This window comes from Watersipora subatra, chromosome 11 (genome assembly GCF_963576615.1).
Source record: "Watersipora subatra chromosome 11, tzWatSuba1.1, whole genome shotgun sequence".
Classification (NCBI taxonomy): Eukaryota; Metazoa; Bryozoa; class Gymnolaemata; order Cheilostomatida; family Watersiporidae; genus Watersipora; species Watersipora subatra.
The window spans coordinates 41,804,110-41,823,618 of NC_088718.1; the positions used below are offsets into that span (position 1 = coordinate 41,804,110).

At 38.3% G+C, this 19,509-nt stretch overlaps 1 protein-coding gene across 1 annotated transcript in view; it reads right to left on the reverse strand.

The window, feature by feature from the left end:
* LOC137408477 (galactose-3-O-sulfotransferase 3-like) overlaps positions 1–13,378 on the reverse strand; it is a 98,944-nt gene extending 85,566 nt beyond the window's left edge. The window contains exon 1 of the mRNA XM_068095018.1: positions 13,360–13,378. The gene's annotated coding sequence lies outside the window, so the exon portion shown is untranslated. The remainder of the gene's footprint in view (positions 1–13,359) is intronic.
* Positions 13,379–19,509: the final 6,131 nt, after the last annotated feature.

The following is a 19,509-nucleotide window of genomic DNA, read 5'->3' on the forward strand; positions in this document are numbered from 1 at the left end:
CATTGTTTATGCTCCAGTCTGTGTGCAACTAGGTAGCTGTCAATCATGCTTTCACTAGAGGTATGAATGTTAAAAACTTTCAAAGTAAATCGCCAGCAAATCAAGTTCGATTTTAATGTATATTACTAAAAACGCTAGCAAGCATCATCGGTGGTGAAGAGTAAAAGGTTTGAGGCTCTCCGTTAGGTAGACTGAGACTACACAGACCCTACGAAATTGAAAAACTTCAAATGGAGCATTACAGGTACAAGTCTATAACGCTTTTTAATTTGCTACGTTGCTATGATGTTATTGAAAGCACAGTTTAATAGCTGTAAGAAACAGTAAAAACTGCAATGCTAGCAAAGCTACTTAAGGTTTTTTACACCAAGAGGATATATCGGTGTTGCATCACTCCGACAAAGTCGGTTTGGTATAAAACGAAAAATGGGTGTAATAAGGGCTTTGTCCCAAATGCCAACACAAAATCATTGAACTGCGGCATACTATTTTTGTCCAATTTTGATGGCCATAATTGACATATTAAGGATGGATTTGAGCAATCATATCTCGCTCTCTCAATAGGGCAGGAAATACAATGGTGGGATATTCTGTTCTCCCAAAAGAACAGCTAAAAATAGCTTAAATTACATTAGGTGAGTTTGAAACAAGCCAATTTAAAGTTAATAGTAATAAGTAATTACTAATAACTAAAATTATTATGCATATATGTACATGGCCTGTAGCAATGCAGTGACTCTCTTTGAGGTTTAGGCTGACAAGTGATCACAAAGGAATGGATATCAATAATGCATTTCATTGGTGAAAACTGTGACTTATTTTGGTAGTCATAATTTAATCCGGTTTAGCATACTCTTTCAAAAAATGTGTTTTAAACCGTAAACAGGCTGAAAGCTTTACAATCGAAACTCACTTATCGGAAACAAAATGAATTATCTTTCCAAATCGTGGAATTTTAAATACTCATCTTATGCTAAATGTTTATTTTACATCAATTCAAAGTTTCATAATATTTCAAAGTTTTTGTTTTTATTTTTACAGGACAGTTACAAGTTTTTAATTCATTTTAACTTAACTACTGCATGCCAATCCAGCTATTTGATTTTATTTGCTAACTGATACTCAATTTATTCCTCTTTGCTTTATTGTTGTTCAGCATTATTTGAAAAAAAAACAATTCGTTCGAAATGACATTATTGCCATTAAAGTATTATATACGTAAACACAACAACGATATAGTTGGGAAAACCTGTGAACCAACCTGCATGCTGTGACTTCTCCCTCATTTCTTCGCCATTACCAGAGACCAAATACCTCAGGTCACTCACTCCATGGTTTCTAAATATATGCCTATATTAAAATATTGTTTCCTCAGTCTTGTTAATTTTACTAGAAGATAATGTCTACTTAAGCTCAGGTCTCCTACCAGAGACCTGGAAGCTTGAGCTATTGCTTCAGGATCTGAACCATCCCCAGTGAGGCAATTTTCTGCAACCGACTTGTGTTCATTGTTGCCGGAATTCTGGCCATCCATGTTTGATGTGCCGGCGTTATTACTGCATCCTATGCCCTAATGACTACAGGAATCACAATTTTTCATACGTATCTACACATGTCAATTTCAAAGTTTATCTCTCATTCGTCTGTCCAGCTACAGTAATAAAGTTTTAACAATGAAAAATCACCTTCATGCTGGATTTGAACTAACAAAGATTGTAACTGCAAGGGTGCAAACAACTGCATAACCAGAAGGCTAAAAGGTTCTTATCGCATCTATCACTAATATTATATGCCGTATATCCTTTTGTGATTTCACATGGTAAATTATTGAATAATATGGATGCCCCTGTTAAAAATTAGTTTTACCTTGCAATATAGAACTCGATGTTTTACACCCACGCCATACAAGGACGAACATTATTTCAAAACTTTTTTCCATAATCAACAAAAATTTCTTTCGAAATTAAAATGTGGCAGTCGGTGTTCTGATTACATCAAAACAACACAAGTGCCGATATGCTACTTGCTGAAATCTTTCTCACAACTCCTAAAAAAGATATGATGTTTACTCTCTCTCCGTTCAGCTCTAGTTGTTATAAGTTATAGTCAAAACGAAACTGGAAACATATTGGTGATATAATTTTAGATGGTGATCAAATTTTAAACTATTACGAAATTGAAGTTTAGAAAATACATATACAGCTTAGTTTTAAGTATGTGCTTGGTAAGCTAAACTCAATTTTAAGGTAAATTAAACATTTATGTTGTACGTCTGTCTCGAAAGTAAGAACTTCCTACAAATTTACTGCATGTAGCACATTGTAATGTTAGAGTTTATTGCACACCATAACTAATAAATACTCTAAAGTTACTGTATAGAAAATTATAACTACACATTGTTTGCTAATTGGCATTATTAATTCAACAAATTCATGCGTTCTAATTTGGTTTCTTAGTTTGGATTTTTTGTATCATTACCGAATCATTTTTTATTGTAATCGTAGAAAAATAGACATTATGTAGCCATTACTTGCTAATTTTTTTACATTTGCATTTAAATACTTTTACGGTTGCCTTATTTTATCTCCTAATTTATGTCAACTGCACAAAACACTTTTATCATGATATTAAGTTTGAAAGTTAAATTGGTAGCTGTTATATGTTACATAAATATTAATTTTTTCTGCAACAAATTTTTTAGTACCCTGGCCATGCCAGGCAATCAACTAGTGCATGCAAAAGTCCTACTGTTTGTCTGTCTATTGTCTGTCATTTGTGTGTTCAGTTATAGCAATGAAGTTTTGAGAATGAAATATCCGGTTCACTCTAGATTTGGACTCAGGTCTAGGTCAGATTTGGATTCAGGTCAAACCTTTAGTTCCGCAAAAAGGCAAGCTGACCCACTAGCACGAGCGGCTACATTGGTATACAAAAGAATAATCATGGTCATACTCAGTACATCGGTTGAAATACTTATGCCTAAAGTGCTTGAAATTATACAATTTGTTATTACTAGCATGCTTAAAAATCCTGATTGCAAGAGAGATCCTTACGTGCAATTATTATTAGGCTGGTTTCTGACACGACTATCTTATTAGAGTAAAGTTTTAGACTCGCTTAAGTTACTAGTTAAAATTATTTAACATCGTATACATGAATATATGCAAACCATATGTATATTGTGTTTTTACATACAGCTCTATATTATAATTGAGCACATTTATTTCAAGATGCAAGTACATCGCGCTATATATATAATACGACGTCATGCTGTCATTGTAGAATATATGCAGATGCATAGTTGATGGAATGCACTACCGAATCAGTGAAAGCTAAGCAGATGTAAAAATTTAAACTTTTACTCACCTCATCAGAACACTGGCCAGCACTGTGCATCCAACAGCCACAACTAAGACAGGAATAGCTTTACGGTTTATAGACATTTTGACTAGCTTCTTTCAGCTCTAGAATTAACTACAACAACCACATGCATGAATGTCAACTTGTGCAACCTTCTCCATTAGGTACTCGACTTTTGAACACGTGGATAGAAAAGTGAAAATGAATGGGTGGCTAATCTAAGGTCAGATACATAATGGCAGATGTGACGCGCCGTATACATACATATATATATATATAAAAAATTGTTTCCTCACCCCGGATACCCGTATGGGTGGTAAATTCTGCTCTAACTCGGGTCTCCTACCAGAAACCTGGGAGTTTGAGCACTCGCCTCAAGATCTTAGCTGTTCCCAATAGCGCACTTTTCTGCAACTCACCTGAGTTGATTGTTGTTGGTATTTGGGCAAGCCACATTTTATGCGCCGGTGTTATTGCGCCCAGTGCCCCAATGACTACTGGGATTACAGTTGTTCTTACATTCCAGCATTTTTCAATTTCTTTTCCAAGAGGGAGATATTTCTCTACCTTTTCTTTTTCTTTGCTGGCTATATTGTAGTCATTGGGTACTGCTATATCTATTATAGTAGCCCTCTTGTTCTCTTTGTCTACCACCACTATATCTGGTTGGTTTGCTAGGACATGCTTGTCAGTTTGGATGTAGAAGTCCCAGAGGATCTTAGCCCGGTCATTTTCATTGACCTTACCAGGAGCTTCCCACCAGTGTTGTGGTTTATTAAGGCCATAATCATCACATAGACTTCTATACACAACACCTGTGACATGATTATGCCGCTCAGTGTATGCGTTCCCTGCTAGCTGCTTGCATCCACTGATGATGTGTTGGATGGTCTCAGGTGCATCTTGGCACAGTCTGCATTTAGTATCGTCTCTAGTGTGATAGATTTTCGTTTAGAGTTGCCTTGTTGGGAGCACTTGCTCCTGGGCTGCCATGATTGGCGACTCTGTATTGGCCGTTAGGTTTCCTTTGTTCAGCCACATATATGTCTGGTGAAGATCGCCAACCTTAGATATTTGTTGGTGGTAAGCACCATGAAGAGGTTTCGTGTGCCAGTCAATTTCCTCATCTTCAGGGCGTAGGTCCGTTGTAAGAGCAGCCGATTGAAATTCAGCTAGCAACTTATCTGAGATGGCCATGGGGGCTGCATATGCTTTGATGCTTTGCTCCTCCTCTTTCACTGTCTGCTGTACACTTTTGAGTCCCTTCCGCCATCTTTCCTATCAAGATACAATCTAGTAGTATCAGATTTTGGGTGGAGTGCTCCATGCATTGTCAGCAGTTTACGAGTTGCTATATCTGTTTCTTTGATGGCTTTTTCAGTCCACTTTGTTATGCCTGCTGGATATTTTATTACTGGCAGTGCGTAGGTATTTATTGCCATGACTTGGTTCTTGGCATTGAGCTGGCTCCGTAAGACCTGCCGAAGGCGTTTCTTGTATTCGGTAATGGCTTTGTGATCTACCTCGGCTTTGTGGTTGATGTTGCTTTGCATAATCCCCGAGTACTTGTACCCTTCTTTTATACATTATCTTTGATGGTACCATTTGGCATTCTTAGGCCATCTGTGAGCATAGAATGGACTTTCTTAAGAATTAGCCTTCTACATTTCTCAATACCGAAGGTCATTCCGATGTCCTTGCTGTATACCTGAGTGAGGTGTATTAGCGAATCAATGTCCCTTTCTTTGTTAGCGTACAGATTGATGTCATCCATGTAGAAGAGGTGGTTTATCTTGGTGCCACTCTTAAACTAGTACCCATATTGAGTCTCCTCCAGCATATTGCTTAGAGGGTTTAGGCATATGCAGAAGAGCAGTGGTGATAAGGAGTCACCTTGATAGATGCCTCGTTTAATTTGTACACTCGCCAGCTTTTTGCCATTAGCCTCCAGTTCTGTCTTCCATTTGGTCATTGACATCTTGATGAATGCCACAAGAGCAGGATGAACATTGTACATACTGAAGCACTCAAGTATCCAACTATGGGGAATTGAGTCATAGGCCTTTTTGTAGTCAATCCAAGCCATGTCAAGATTGGTTTGCCTTCTCCTGCTGTCTTGACAGACCGTCCGATCCACCAGTAACTGATGTTTAGCTCCTCGGGTGTTGCGCCCAATTCCTTTCTGAGCACTGGTCATATAGTGACTCATGTGCTTTTCCAGTTTGTCTGCAACTATTCCTGAGAGCAGTTTCCAAGTGGTGGACAAGCACGTTATTGGTCGATAGTTTTTAGGAATTGGCCACATCTTTGGATCTTTTATCAGAAGTACAGTTCGCCCTTTAGTCAGCCATTCTGGATGGTCACCTTGTTCTATTAGGCATTCCATCTGCTTAGCCATTCTAGTGTGAAGTTATGTCAATTTCTTTAACCAGAAGGCTTGAATCATGTCATGGCCAGGTGCTGCCCAGTTCTTCATACGCTGCGCTTTGCACTTGATGTCCTCTTTGCTGATGGTGAGTCCTTGCTGGGCCACAGTGTGTTGATGGCTCTCTTTAAGCCTCTTCAGCCAATTTGCAGTGGTGTTATGAGTAGTCTCTTTCTCCCAGATGTCCTTCCAGAACTTTGAAGTGCTAGATCGGGGAGGATCTGACATTGGCCTCTGCAGTTCACCTTTGAACTGGGAATACACTCTAGATGGATTATTGATAAACAGTTTGTTCATTCTCTTGTTATCCGGCTCTTTGGTGTACCGCTTCAGTCGTGCCGAGAGTGCTACTAGCTGCTGTTTGGCAGATTCTAGAGCTTCTATTGTGGCTTCCCTTTTTGAACGCTCCAAACTGTGGTTAGATCTCTTACTGAGCCTACTAACTTTCTTGCGCAAGTCCTTGATCTTATTTTGTAGCCTCAGCTGCCATTGGCTTAATATCCATCTCCTCCAAAATTACGGTTGCTGTACTATAGATTAAGGCATTAGTCTCGCTGATTGATCCAGTTGAGATTGACTCCAGTGCCATGTTAATGTCTTCTAACAGCTTCTTAGGTATGGCCTTGCTAACTCTTTGTAGTGGTACACTGCTTCCATAATCATTAGCAGCTGACATCTTGTTGATGATATTTTCCGCAAGCTTTCTCACCCTTGGATCAAGGTCCAAGTGCATGTCTTCTTCAACCCGTGAGTCAACACATGATCGTGTATGTGTGACAGTTTGTGATGATATGCACTCTTCGTTGGTTGAGATTATTTGGGTGAACTGTTCCCTAATTTTATCTACCTCAAGTTCCGATATGAGGTGCCGCTTGATTATGTTACTCCTCTGAGCAACAAGTTGCTTAGCGGTTAGTGGCAATTTAGGGGGCATGTTTATCCACAGTTGACGCATCCTTCCCATATAGCCCCACTTTTGAGGTTCACTCATAAAGTAGCACTGCATGAGGTCCGTGTTATCAGTCCGAGTCCATTTTATCCGTTTTGAACCAGTAGCACATTTTTCACTGCCTTGTCCTGGTTCAGCTACAGGCAGCGCAGACCTTGTTTGACTGGGCGACGTCTGAGCCGGCATGGCTTTGGTTATTGCACTCCTCATAGAGGTTGCAGACATTATACAAGCAAGGGTCTTGTCCAAGGACCACCAGAAAAGTGCAGTTGTTGGGGTTTGAACCGAGGACCTAATGATCACGGTCCCAATACCTTACCAACTGCACTATCTGTCCTGTCTATATACATATATACATGTATATATATATATTTATATATATATATATATGTATATCAATATATGCAAAGCTCATCCCTTTTGTGACATGAGCACTCTGGTGCCAGCACATTGACTTTCTTAAAGTCTGTGAGGCAACCTAGTTGTTTCATGGCAGGAAGTCAACTCTCATTTGTAATCGGATTTGTGTCCCTTGCCTAAGCTCCGAGCTGCACTGATGAGGCTTCAATAGCCGAAACAGCACTGTCTGTAGCATGAGTATATAAGTATATATATATATATAGATATATATATATATATATATATCTATATATATATATATATATATATATACATATATGTATGTATATATATGTATATATATATATATATATATAAAATTGGGTAAAAATGAAAGTTAAAGTTAAGTTTAAAACAACTTTATTACTAATAGTTTCATATTGCCATGCAATAATCATCAGATAAAATTGTTAGCACTGAAAACGACTTATATATAGATGGAAATAAAAGCGTAGGTCTTAAAATACCTAAATACACCACTGATACGTAGGATTAAAATTAGCAAGCAACACGATTTAAAGCCTCAACAAAGCAGAAGTTTAAAAGTTAAGTCTTAAAATTGCTTAAAAGGAATTTGCCAGCATGTCTACATGTTGAAACTAGTTCGCAGCGTTTGTTTAAGGTAGCAATGTTAGGATTGTATATAATATAAAATTTCTCATACAGACATAGGTTGCATCTGCCTGTGGTCTTGTTGTATGATGTAGCTCTTTTGACTATGCTCCACTTAATGTTATATTCTATGCCTTGGTCTTTTAAGGTCCATATGTGCTTACTGAGCTCGGTGCTTGATCTTTTCTCTACATTTCTAAAGGTTGTCATATGATTGTAATAGCGTTGTTTGAATGTGGTGTCAGTCAATCCTATGTAATGTTCGTCCGCAGATTGATCATTGGTGGTGGTGACGAAGACCGATACTATGGTACAACCCGCCATTCAGCAAAAATGTAGCTAATAACATCGGTAAGATTTTCTTTAATATCCTGGACACAGAGTTCCCTAAATCACACGCTCTTCGTAAGATCTTCAATAGAAACTTTGTGAAATTAAGCTACAGCTGTATGAACAATGTGAGCAGTATCATTAGCGCTCATAATACCAGATTGCTGCAGCATCACAATGAGACCCCTATAACTACAGAACCAAGAGAATGCAACTGCCGACATAAGAATGGCTGCCCACTACAAGGAAAGTGCCTGAGCAAGTCAATTATATATAAGGCGACAGTCACCACTAATGATCAATCTGCGGACGAACATTACATAGGATTGACTGACACCACATTCAAACAACGCTATTACAATCATATGACAACCTTTAGAAATGTAGAGAAAAGATCAAGCACCGAGCTCAGTAAGCACATATGGACCTTAAAAGACCAAGGCATAGAATATAACATTAAGTGGAGCATAGTCAAAAGAGCTACATCATACAACAAGACCACAGGCAGATGCAACCTATGTCTGTATGAGAAATTTTATATTATATACAATCCTAACATTGCTACCTTAAACAAACGCTGCGAACTAGTTTCAACATGTAGACATGCTGGCAAATTCCTTTTAAGCAATTGTAAGACTTAACTTTTAAACTTCTGCTTTGTTGAGGCTTTAAATCGTGTTGCTTGCTAATTTTAATCCTACGTATCAGTGGTGTATTTAGGTATTTTAAGACCTACGCTTTTATTTCCATCTATATATAAGTCGTTTTCAGTGCTAACAATTTTATCTGATGATTATTGCATGGCAATATGAAACTATTAGTAATAAAGTTGTTTTAAACTTAACTTTAACTTTCATTTTTACTCAATTTTACATCGCTCTATTTTAATATTGAGCACTTTCATGCAAGAGACTGTTCATACTGCATCTACTGTATATATATATATATATATATATATATATATATATATATATATATATATATATATATATATATATATATATATATATATATGTGTGTGTACATATACATGTATATACGCTATATCTATATATACATGTTTATGCAGCACATATATATTACATATATTGTGCATATTGTATATACTATATATATGCATATAATATATATGTTATATATTATAGAATGTTATTTGATATCATCATTGCGGTTATACAGAGCTTATGCTGAATCGATGCTCATAACTCCTCTTTTTTTGCACATGAAAAGCCATGAAAACTGTAGCAAACATATTGATGATGCAATGAGCTTTTATATAACCTAGGTAGATGTATTAATAAAAAGAAAATATGTCTCCAAATTTACCATGAACTAAAAAAAATTAAAATTTTTCTGAATTGCAACGCAGGCTATAAGATCATAGCAGGTTAATTGCAAGCAATGGATATCAACTGGCAGAAACATGTACCAGCTTCCTAGTGCATGCCGTAAGTCCTTATGCTCAAGCTGCGCGGCTGTTGCGTGCCCAAGGCTACTCTTCATCACTATATTTCCTCGCATGACACGCATTTGGGGCTGTGCACAAGTTCTTTTACATTGCAATCCAGTGTCTCAATGAACATTTACACAATGTGCATTTAATGCCAGCGCTTGACCCAATAGGTCTAGTATTAAACTAATTGATTACTTTATAATTAGCTACGTAGTCCTGTCACGCTAAGCTTAGCAGCAATCATTGGGAACATTGGCGCATTGAGACTGGTCAAACCGAAAAGCGACTGAAGCAAGAAAATTTTTATCACGGAATAGCCAGCGATATTTTAAGGCGGATCATTTGCCAGTGCCGTTTCCATCATTCGCAAGCATGATGGATCCAATAAAGATTTGGGAACCTGCAAAACTCGCTTGTCATGCACATTTATGCCGTTTCCATGATGCGGTTACCTGGCTGATTGGCTCAAATTTGCACATCATGCATGTCATGAAAACATAGTGAATGACCTTTGTTTATTTTTGGAAATAAAACACCCAAAGTTTTTGTGTTTTAACTGCTTTATTGTCATATAGTAATGATGTAAATATTTGCGACTTGCAGACATTTACACTAGCTTTTTGTTTCTGGCATAGTGCAGAGAAATCATGTAAAGCGCTGTCTGGATTATGGAATTATTTGCTGCAGATCTGTTTGTGGTCTGCCTGCCTGACTTATTTCTACTCTAGTTACTGTGACACTCTGGGGCATGTTATGTAATTTTAGACTTGCGTTAGCTATGCTAGTGATGATGTCAGAGATGGGGTGTTAGTGAAATATTGAAATAGATTCCCATGCACTCATTTGTAGTCTTCCTGGTTGTAAACAGTTTGATGGTTAGTTAGTCTAGTGACTTCCAAATTGCTATTGTAATTACCGCGTATAGCTGGAAAAACCTCAAAACAATCTTTACTATGATGAGAACCGTGTCTATTCGTCAGTCCAAAATCACGCATGGAGCATTAGGAAAAAAATGCATCGCACAGGACTTGCACTCAGCTACGTGACTCAGCAGCCAGGCAAACGACTAACTGCACTACTCAACCACCTCTCTACGTCTAAGAATAATTGTGCACATAGTTATTACACATGACAATATCTTGTGTCACATAGAACCCCCTGCATACTAGTTTAGTACAATGAAATCTATTTAACTAAAAATTCCTCTGTCATACAGCCTACGACCAAAGTGATACTGAAAAAAAGAAAGGGCACTGATGATTGAGAAATGCAATATTAGCGGTCAAATGGCACTGCAGTGCAATAGGATAATTGCAATGGTAGCTGTAATGTACTGGGTGTGGGTGTTATTATATACAACAAACAGCAATAATGAAGGGAAAAAATTATATGTTTATATCTCTCCCCTGCAATAGGAGAAATGCAATATTGGCCAATATTAGAAGTAAAATGCACTGATATTATTAGAGTAACCAATATTGTTAATATAGTAATACAGTAATAATAAAAAACCCATGCACAATTTTGTTTACATTTCAAAACGTCATAGCTAACAATATCAAGAAGTTGAGATGTTTATATAGATTTTTAGAATATCTATTTAACAGAACCATTTAGAAAAAATAATAACAGTAACATATTGCCCATCATCGATTTTGTTAGTGTGACTATAACACTTCAATAATCATCCAAACTTATAATTAAATATTGTAATAATCTCATAAGAATCGTTAAAAAAAAATTTCATCGTCGTTTCCTTCACTTTCACTGCTTTGGACATCAATTAGAATACCAAAGTACTTGAAAGTTTCCAAAATGTCAGTTACTTCAAAATCGGCAAAAAAGAAGTGATTTGAGTACACCTACATTAATTACAAAAACCTTCGGCAATTTGCCGATGCTATAGACTGGTGAAATGTGCATGTTAATCTTTCGTGAAATGTGCACAACCTAATAGTTCTATTCTCTGTCGCTCGGCGTTTCAATTGCAGGTCTTAATTTTGATAAAAGTAAGGCTTAGCAAGTTTTAATAACAATTTTTGGCCAAATAAATCTGTCTATTTGTGTATAATCTGTTCAGATGGATAAGCTTTAAGAATATGTCGACACTTTTTGAAGACTTGGTAATATATTTAAATAGGTTTATATGTGTTTTGTATCGCTATTATACTTAAACGACTCCACAAAAAAATGGTTAAATTTGTTGATGAGATTTCGATACAGGGGTTTGCGACGTTGTTGATGAATAATTTTCGTGAGTTGTGTGCACATGCATTTATCATAAAAACTCTCAAACATTCGCTCCGCTCGTTTGCTCGTAGGATTACAGCAACAATATAAATAAATAATCACAGAAAAGATTCAAAAATGCAACTATTCCATGAATTTAAAAAAAGCAGCAATCCAATTAATAAGTGTATGTTTACTTTTTCCTAACTTCTGGGAGCATCAGTAGTTGCAATACTCTGTCATGTACGAGGTCTGATCCAAAAGTTCCCGGAATTGAGTTGTATACTCGTGCATACTCACACGATGGAAAAACCCATTGCAGGGTTGGCTGGGAAACACCTCTGGAGTGTTGTCACAAAATTTCAGGTTGCTATGACAATGCGTTCTCATGTGAGCTAACGATATGTCAAGGTCTGTCCGGTGCTTCCGTCTTTTTAAAAAAAAATTTATCATCATGTCTAATAAACCAGAACAGCGCATTTGCATTAAATTTTGTGTGAAATTAGGAAAAACAAGGATATTACGACCTTTAAAATAAAGTTTTGATCATTCTTGAAAGCTTCCTTAAAATCGTTGCAAGCGTGCATCCTGAGCTCGTTTTGGTCATCAGTCAGCAAGCTTGGCACGAACTTTGCTGCGACTCGTTTAATTTGTTAAAAAATTTTTTAAATTGTCAGTTAAAACTTTTTGAACAGTTCCAAAAATAAGTCCAGTCTCTCAAGATATCTGTAATGGTTAAACGTCGATCTGGCATGACTAGTGACCTCACACTGTCAATTTACGAGCAGGTTCTTGCCGACGCTGGTCTGCCAGACCTCGCGTCATCTTCGGTGCTGTCTCTACCTTCACAAAAATGTTTGTACCACTCCAAAATTTGTGTTTTTATAGACCAGCATCTTCAAAAGCAATAGTTAACATTTCAACTGTCTGAGTACTTGTTTTCCCTAATTTCGCACAAAATTTAATGCAAATACGCTGTATCGATTGATTAGGTATGACGATAATTTGTTTAAAAAAAAAGACGGAAGCACCGGACAGACCTTGACATATCGTTAGCTCACATGAGAACGCATTGTCATAGCAACCTGAAATTTTGTGACAACACTCCAGAGGTGTTTTCCAGCCAACCCTGCAATGGGTTTTTCCATCGTGTGAATATGCACGAGTATACAACTCCATTCCGGGAACTTTTGGATCAGACCTCGTAAATGTACAAATTGTGTTTTTGTCAAGCAAGAAGCATAGCTCTATAGCGTTGAAGATAAAACAAAACCCAGACAACACCAGGGAAATGACAGCAAAGACAATAAGGAAATTATCCAGGACGATGTTTTGGTTAGCATGAGCTCCTACTAATGTTCCACATGTACTGTATATATAGCATAGCAGACATATTTATATGTGTGAACAAGTCCATACAGATTGACACTAGGCTAAACTAACAGAAGAGTAAAACTGACAATTAATGTGCGTCTATAATTAAAGGTACTTAGGTGATTCAAAGCGCTGTTAGCTGTCCGAGGTGAGGTAAACTCATGAATTAAACCTGTCATCACTAACAGAATAATTTAGTCATATACCAACAACAATGCACCACTATACCTTTTTACACTGGTTGAGGCAACTGGGGGAACGAGTTAGACGTAGCGGTATGAGTAGTCACGCAGCAAATAAGATGCATTGTGAAAAGCAATACAAGCTGTAGGCCAATGCCAATCGATCAGTGAACAATCTGATGAGCAAATTGATCGGTGACCATATTGATCACAGACAAAGGGTTTATTGACAACTTGTTTGACAATTGCGCCAAAACCAATAATGCAATGAGCTGTAGGGCGTTGTAAGCTTTAGCAGTTGAAAATCCTACTGGCTAACTAAATGCATGCTGTGACACCCTGAGCAAGGAAATTATTTGTTAGCAGCCAAAAGGCTACATAGTGCTGCACAGTGATGTGACAATGGTAGCTAGTGTAGCATAATGTTACAAATAGAATACGATGGAGCTACTTAAAGTTACAACTGTGATATAACACTACGACACATCGTGGCAGAGATTTTTACAATGTTGCAACACTGCTAGACAGTATTTTGCAGTATGAAAACTGTAATACAACAGTGTTGCACACTGTTACAAAAATTTTATACAGTGTTGGGCACTGTTAAAACTGGGATGCAAAAATGCTACACAGTGTTACAACAGTGCTACATTGTATTTGCTAGTGTTACAACTGTAATACAACAGTGCTACACAGCGCTAAAACAGTGTTAAATGAAAGCATCATTCCCCTACACCAAATTTTTAAAGGTCGGTACTCTAATCCAACAACCTCTACTACTGTAATTTGGAACATACATGTAAATCCTCATTATATGGCAGTTTAATTGTTTGGTGGCTAGTTTTAAATTAAAAGATTTGAAAATTGCCACCATTAAATGAGATATTGCTATTAAAGAGATATTGCTAAATGTATAAATTATGTTTAGATAGATCAGGTAATGGCAATTTGTCTCACACCTGATGATTTTCGGAGTGATACTGGAACTAAAATACACAAACCTAGTAATCTTATAATAAGCCTATATCATTGCCTTCCATGCACAAGGGCATTCATGAAATTTTTTTTAATATCACAAACACAAAACAGTTTTTCTGATTGTTAAAATATGTAAAAGATGTTAACAAAAATTTACAAACGTAAGGATAATATCGTGATATATTGTGAACCGATTATTTGCCTAATCAATCGTGTGGTAACTTTTGAATATGGTGAAGCTCTAGATACCTGTAGGTTACGCTCACATTCTAATGGGCCCAGACATACAACATTAGTAGTACATATGTTTGTATGTATTAGTTTTATATTTGCGTGTTTGGTTAAGTAACACTTTAGTAGTTACAAAGTTGGTCAGTGACTTCAGAGTATTTATTTGTTCTTTTTAGTGCGAAGCACGTGTGACACTTTTCAACTTCACATTCTCTCGACCCTCAATATTGCCTAATAAACCTAAAAATAGAGGAAAATGCTTGACTAATTGACTTTATTTGATATGAGTGTATCAGTTTCTACTTCATGAGTTTTCACTTTTCTTGGGCACCATTCTCGATTAATCACTAGAAAAAAGGGATTACAGTATTTACTTATAATTACATAAGAAAATAGTCTTGTTACATTACAAGTGAGTGTCACATAGTGTTGTTTTGTCTAGAACTGTCTTTTTGCTCTATTAACACCAAAATAATAGCTAAAAAACAAAATGTCATGATTATAGTGTCACAAACATTTGTAATTTTAAAATGCTGTCAGTTAACCTTTACATATTGTGATACAGGGAGCTCTAGCAAAGGCCTTTGTATATTTTAGATTAACTTACTGTTTAACGAGAGATGCAATAAAGTTATTTATAGCTGTGATATTATTCTTGTCAGCATAGTTGAAGCCGTACCACTGTAGCTGACCTAGATGAAACCATGCATATGGACTACCTGGGTGGTCACGGTTTACAAAGAGTAAAGAATTATTTGTCGCTACCTCTTGGGCTTCTACAAATCAAAAGTCTCTGATCAACTGCTGTAGAACTATAAACACAAGTGGTACACACAGACGTGTGGTAAACACAGGTACTGTGATGTGTGTTTACCGTAGTAAATACACAGTGCAGGTAGTAGCCAGCTGGGTGGCTAACTCAAAATTTGAGGGTTCGAAGCCTACATAAGGCAATTTTTTCGCAACCTCTGACTGTAGTTTTGGACGGATGCGCCGCCTTATTATTGCAAAGGTTGAAAATTTCTACTCCATCAGCACCTATTCTGTGTCATATTGTCCTGCTTCTTCTCTTAGTTTGAGTATGTCAGATGATGGGGTATGACTTGTCTAAAGTAAACTTGTACTTCAACTAACTGATCTACTATAAACCAATGTCTAAGCAGCAATGACTCATTCAAGACAGAATAAAGACGTGTAACACTTCAACTTGAATTCGATAGTCAATATCAACTATCGCCACAGTAACAGTGAGTGATGTCATTTTACACGTATTTTTCTATTGAGCGTCTTAATCGCGATCATGTTTTATCGATTAAATCTTGAAACATCCTGGCGGTCAGATTACCTCTAACATCAACAACAATTGCAAGTGATAGAACAATTCCTATACTTTTTGATAAAATCTAGAAAAATCGTGTAAGTCCATCCAACTAAATACCTAGCATCTAAAAGGTATCAAAAAGACTTCTAAGGGCTCTGAAAGATAATGGTTTCCATGCTAAAAAAGCCTTACCAAGGGTGCAAAAGAGGTGATATAAAATCATTTTTTAATATCACTAGGTTCATTTAGGGTAAAAAACCTAACTGCAGACTTAAACCAGGAAATAGGTTCTCTGACGAGTGCTATATGTTTGTAGTCGAGTTTCATGTATGTTTGGATGAAATACTTATTGTAGACAGCATGGTTTATCAGTGCATCTGCCTGCTCGTCCTTTCTTGGTCCAAATCTCCAACCTAAGACAAATATTGAATTCTACATACATATGATGAGAGAGGGTTTTAGAATAGTTACTGAGCAGTCTATAGAGATCATGCATAATAAAAACATTTCATTTAAGTTATTTAGATTTTTATTAAACAGACAAAAGGAAGTATTTACAGGTAAAAGTCTGGAGTAAATTACTATTTTTAAATTATCACGATGGCTGGAACTTTTTAGCCATCTTAGTTTAAGCAGAATATCGGTGTTAGTGCGAAGGTATTGAGTACCTCGATAAATTTGTGTAGAAAACTTGGTTAGCTAAACAGCATGAGTAGGGCACTTTGTGTTAGAAAGAACTACATATAGTTGACAATCGGAATGCACAATTCATTACCGCTACTTGCTGCTCATATCACTTTCCTAGACATAAAACATAACTTCAAACATCATTTTTACTCTACTTTAAGCCAATCATCCTTTATGTATTCATATCCCATCGTCTCTTAATGAAGCCCCTGCTGAGGCTGTTTTATACTTTGTAGTGGTACTGACCATGGTTCAATGCAACAATTACCTTGGACTGTATTTGGCTATAGCTTTGTTTATGGAGGGAGCTGGAAAAAAAAGATATTCTGACAGCATCTGTTTTCATTTAGTTGTGTGAAGCCTGGAACTTTTTAAATATCTTTTACTTTTATACATGTATCTGTTCAGTTGGAATCGAGTCGGGCTAAGCAAATATACCTGCCACTACAGTTCTGCATGCATTTTCACAAAACATATCCATACGTTTGTGACGAGTAGAAAAGAGGTTGAGAGGTAATCGATATTTTCTGCAATCCTTTTTTATTTATGATATCTGATTAATATTGTGCATAATAATTTTAAAACTTATTTTTATATTATCTTTTACCATTATTGTTATTATTGTTTTGTTATACAGTTTTTGCAAGATTACGCAAACGGATAAAATTTCATCTCAGTAAAAAGTCTTCGTTAAAAACTTTCAAACTATCAAACTTTTTTTCATTTGTTTTGCGACAAGCTGTAGATAGATGGCTTTAACTAGCATAATCAGCTGGGTTGAATTCACTAAAAACATTATGCAAAATTAATGCGTAATGCACTGCATAATCGCAGTGCATTAGGCATTAATTTAGCAGTTCATCGAAACTTTCCAATGCGTAGTAGATATTTACTGCTACTGCAACTGTGCTCCCAATGCAATTTGCCCACTGCAATCTACTGCACACTTACTTCCATACCGCATTACCTAGAACCGGGGATGTGAACATTATCAAAAAATCCTAACCGCGAAATGGTAAGTACTCACTGATGCCCAGTTATAAAATGTATTGCGATTGCAGTAAATTTTGCCTGCATAGATTTGTAGTTGCACTAGCAGTGTAGCACCAATAGTAAACACGTCTTAGCAATGCAGTATTGTAGAGGTTTTGTGCGACCTTCACTTTCCTCCACTAGTACAAGAGTCATGCATGAGTACAATACATATATTTCTGCTTAGTTCATCAAGGTGTACAAGAAAGAATCAAGTAACAGGCAATGAACAGGCCCAGAACAGCTTTGCTCTTCTACACAAATGTTCGAGCTTATAGAGCTAGTAAGCTCCGTTTCCGTTTTACTTGGCTGGACCCGCCATGGCTCTGGGTGGGCTTGGCTGAACTCCGACCTCATTAACATGCCTGACTGGACACAGCTTGGCTTGGCTTAACTCAGCCCTATGCTCAGCTCCCAGTGAACCACATTCAACAACACTCTCCCCCATTGGTGACCATGGTCTTCAATCTAGACCTAGGGAGAAAGCCTATGATAGCCAGGTGGCAGACCTTCTCTGCCCAGGTCCTCCACCTCCGTGTCTGAGGCAGCTGCCCCAGAGCAGTTTGCGGCGGCGTCGGTGGCCGCCTTCTCCCACTCCTGATCTCCCAGGTCTGCTGCCACACCGACTGGCTTTGGTGCACTTAGGGCTTTCTCAGCTTCTCACAAGCTCTTCGTGACCAAAGCCAATAGTTCTGGCAAAGACGCATCACATGCGTCATCAAAGTTCTCCAACAAACTGAGGGTGTCTGGGGTGAGTGAGTGTTCCAACAGAAAGGCCTTGGTAGCGGCCATGAAAACTATCTAGTTGTCCTTTTGTCCCACCTCTGGGTCGTTTGCCGGTGACTCCATCAAGTAGCACACTCCGTTCCCGTGCCGGTCCGGCCTTCTAGTAGTCCGGGCCGGCCTTTGGTTGTGGCGGACAAGTTCCGATAAAGTCTCCGGTGTCGGAGCCATTCCGGTCTCCTTCAGGTTTGATTTTTGTTCTCTTAGAACTTTTTCTAGTGGGAACGGACTGGCTTCTACCGAACTGGGAGAGCATCCTTGGCGTCCCTGGCGTTCTCCTTCCTCCGGTCCGGCCAGGTTTTTTCCGGAGTTACCTCCTGTCCTTGCTTTTCAGCAGCCTCCAGCAGCAACCTTTCCTAGTTCGGGGGCGGCATTATCGGCACAGGGTCCACTCTGGCCTCTTCCTGCCTTTTTTTGGCCTGCTGTGTCGAGCGCCTTTCATGTTAGGACCCCTATTTGGCTCCACCAGAGTTGCTGGAACCTGTCCCAACCTCTCTCGGCAAGCATGATAGGGTTTTAGCCTTCCTTCGCTCTGGATGGAAACCTGGCCTTGACGTTCCACCAGGTATGTGTGGTTTTCCTAGGCCTTCAGAACCCGGTATGGTCCCACGAACTTTGCCTGCATCTTGGGATTTTCTCCCCGTCTCCGGCGTTTGTTCGTGAGCCATACCCAGTCGCCTGGGATGTACAGCGGTGGCTCTTTTCTGTCTTCTTGCTGCACCTCCATCTGGCTTTGCCATAGTGCCTCGTGCACTGTCTGCAGTCTCCGCTGCACCTCCAGAGCCTGCTCATGGGCAGGAAAAAACTCGGTCGGTAGAGGGTGGTTTTCCAGATGGTCTGGCAACCTCAGCTCTCATCCCAACATTAGCATGTTGGCCGTTTCTCCAGTCGTGGAGTGAGGGCGCCTCGGTATGCTCTCATCAGCTGGGGGAGCAGTAGGTCCCACTCATCTTGTCCTTGAGCCAGGAGCAGCGCCCTCAAGGAGTCTCTGAGTCCCTGGTTATTCCGCTCCATGATTCCGTTTGCCTGTGGATGATACAGAGTAGTGTGGGTCTTTCCCACGTTCCGGAGTTGGCACAATACGGCCATCAGTTGGCTCTCGAACTGCGTTCTCTGGTACGTGTGGATCTGCGCAGGCAGTCCCAGGTAGCAGAAGACCCGCTC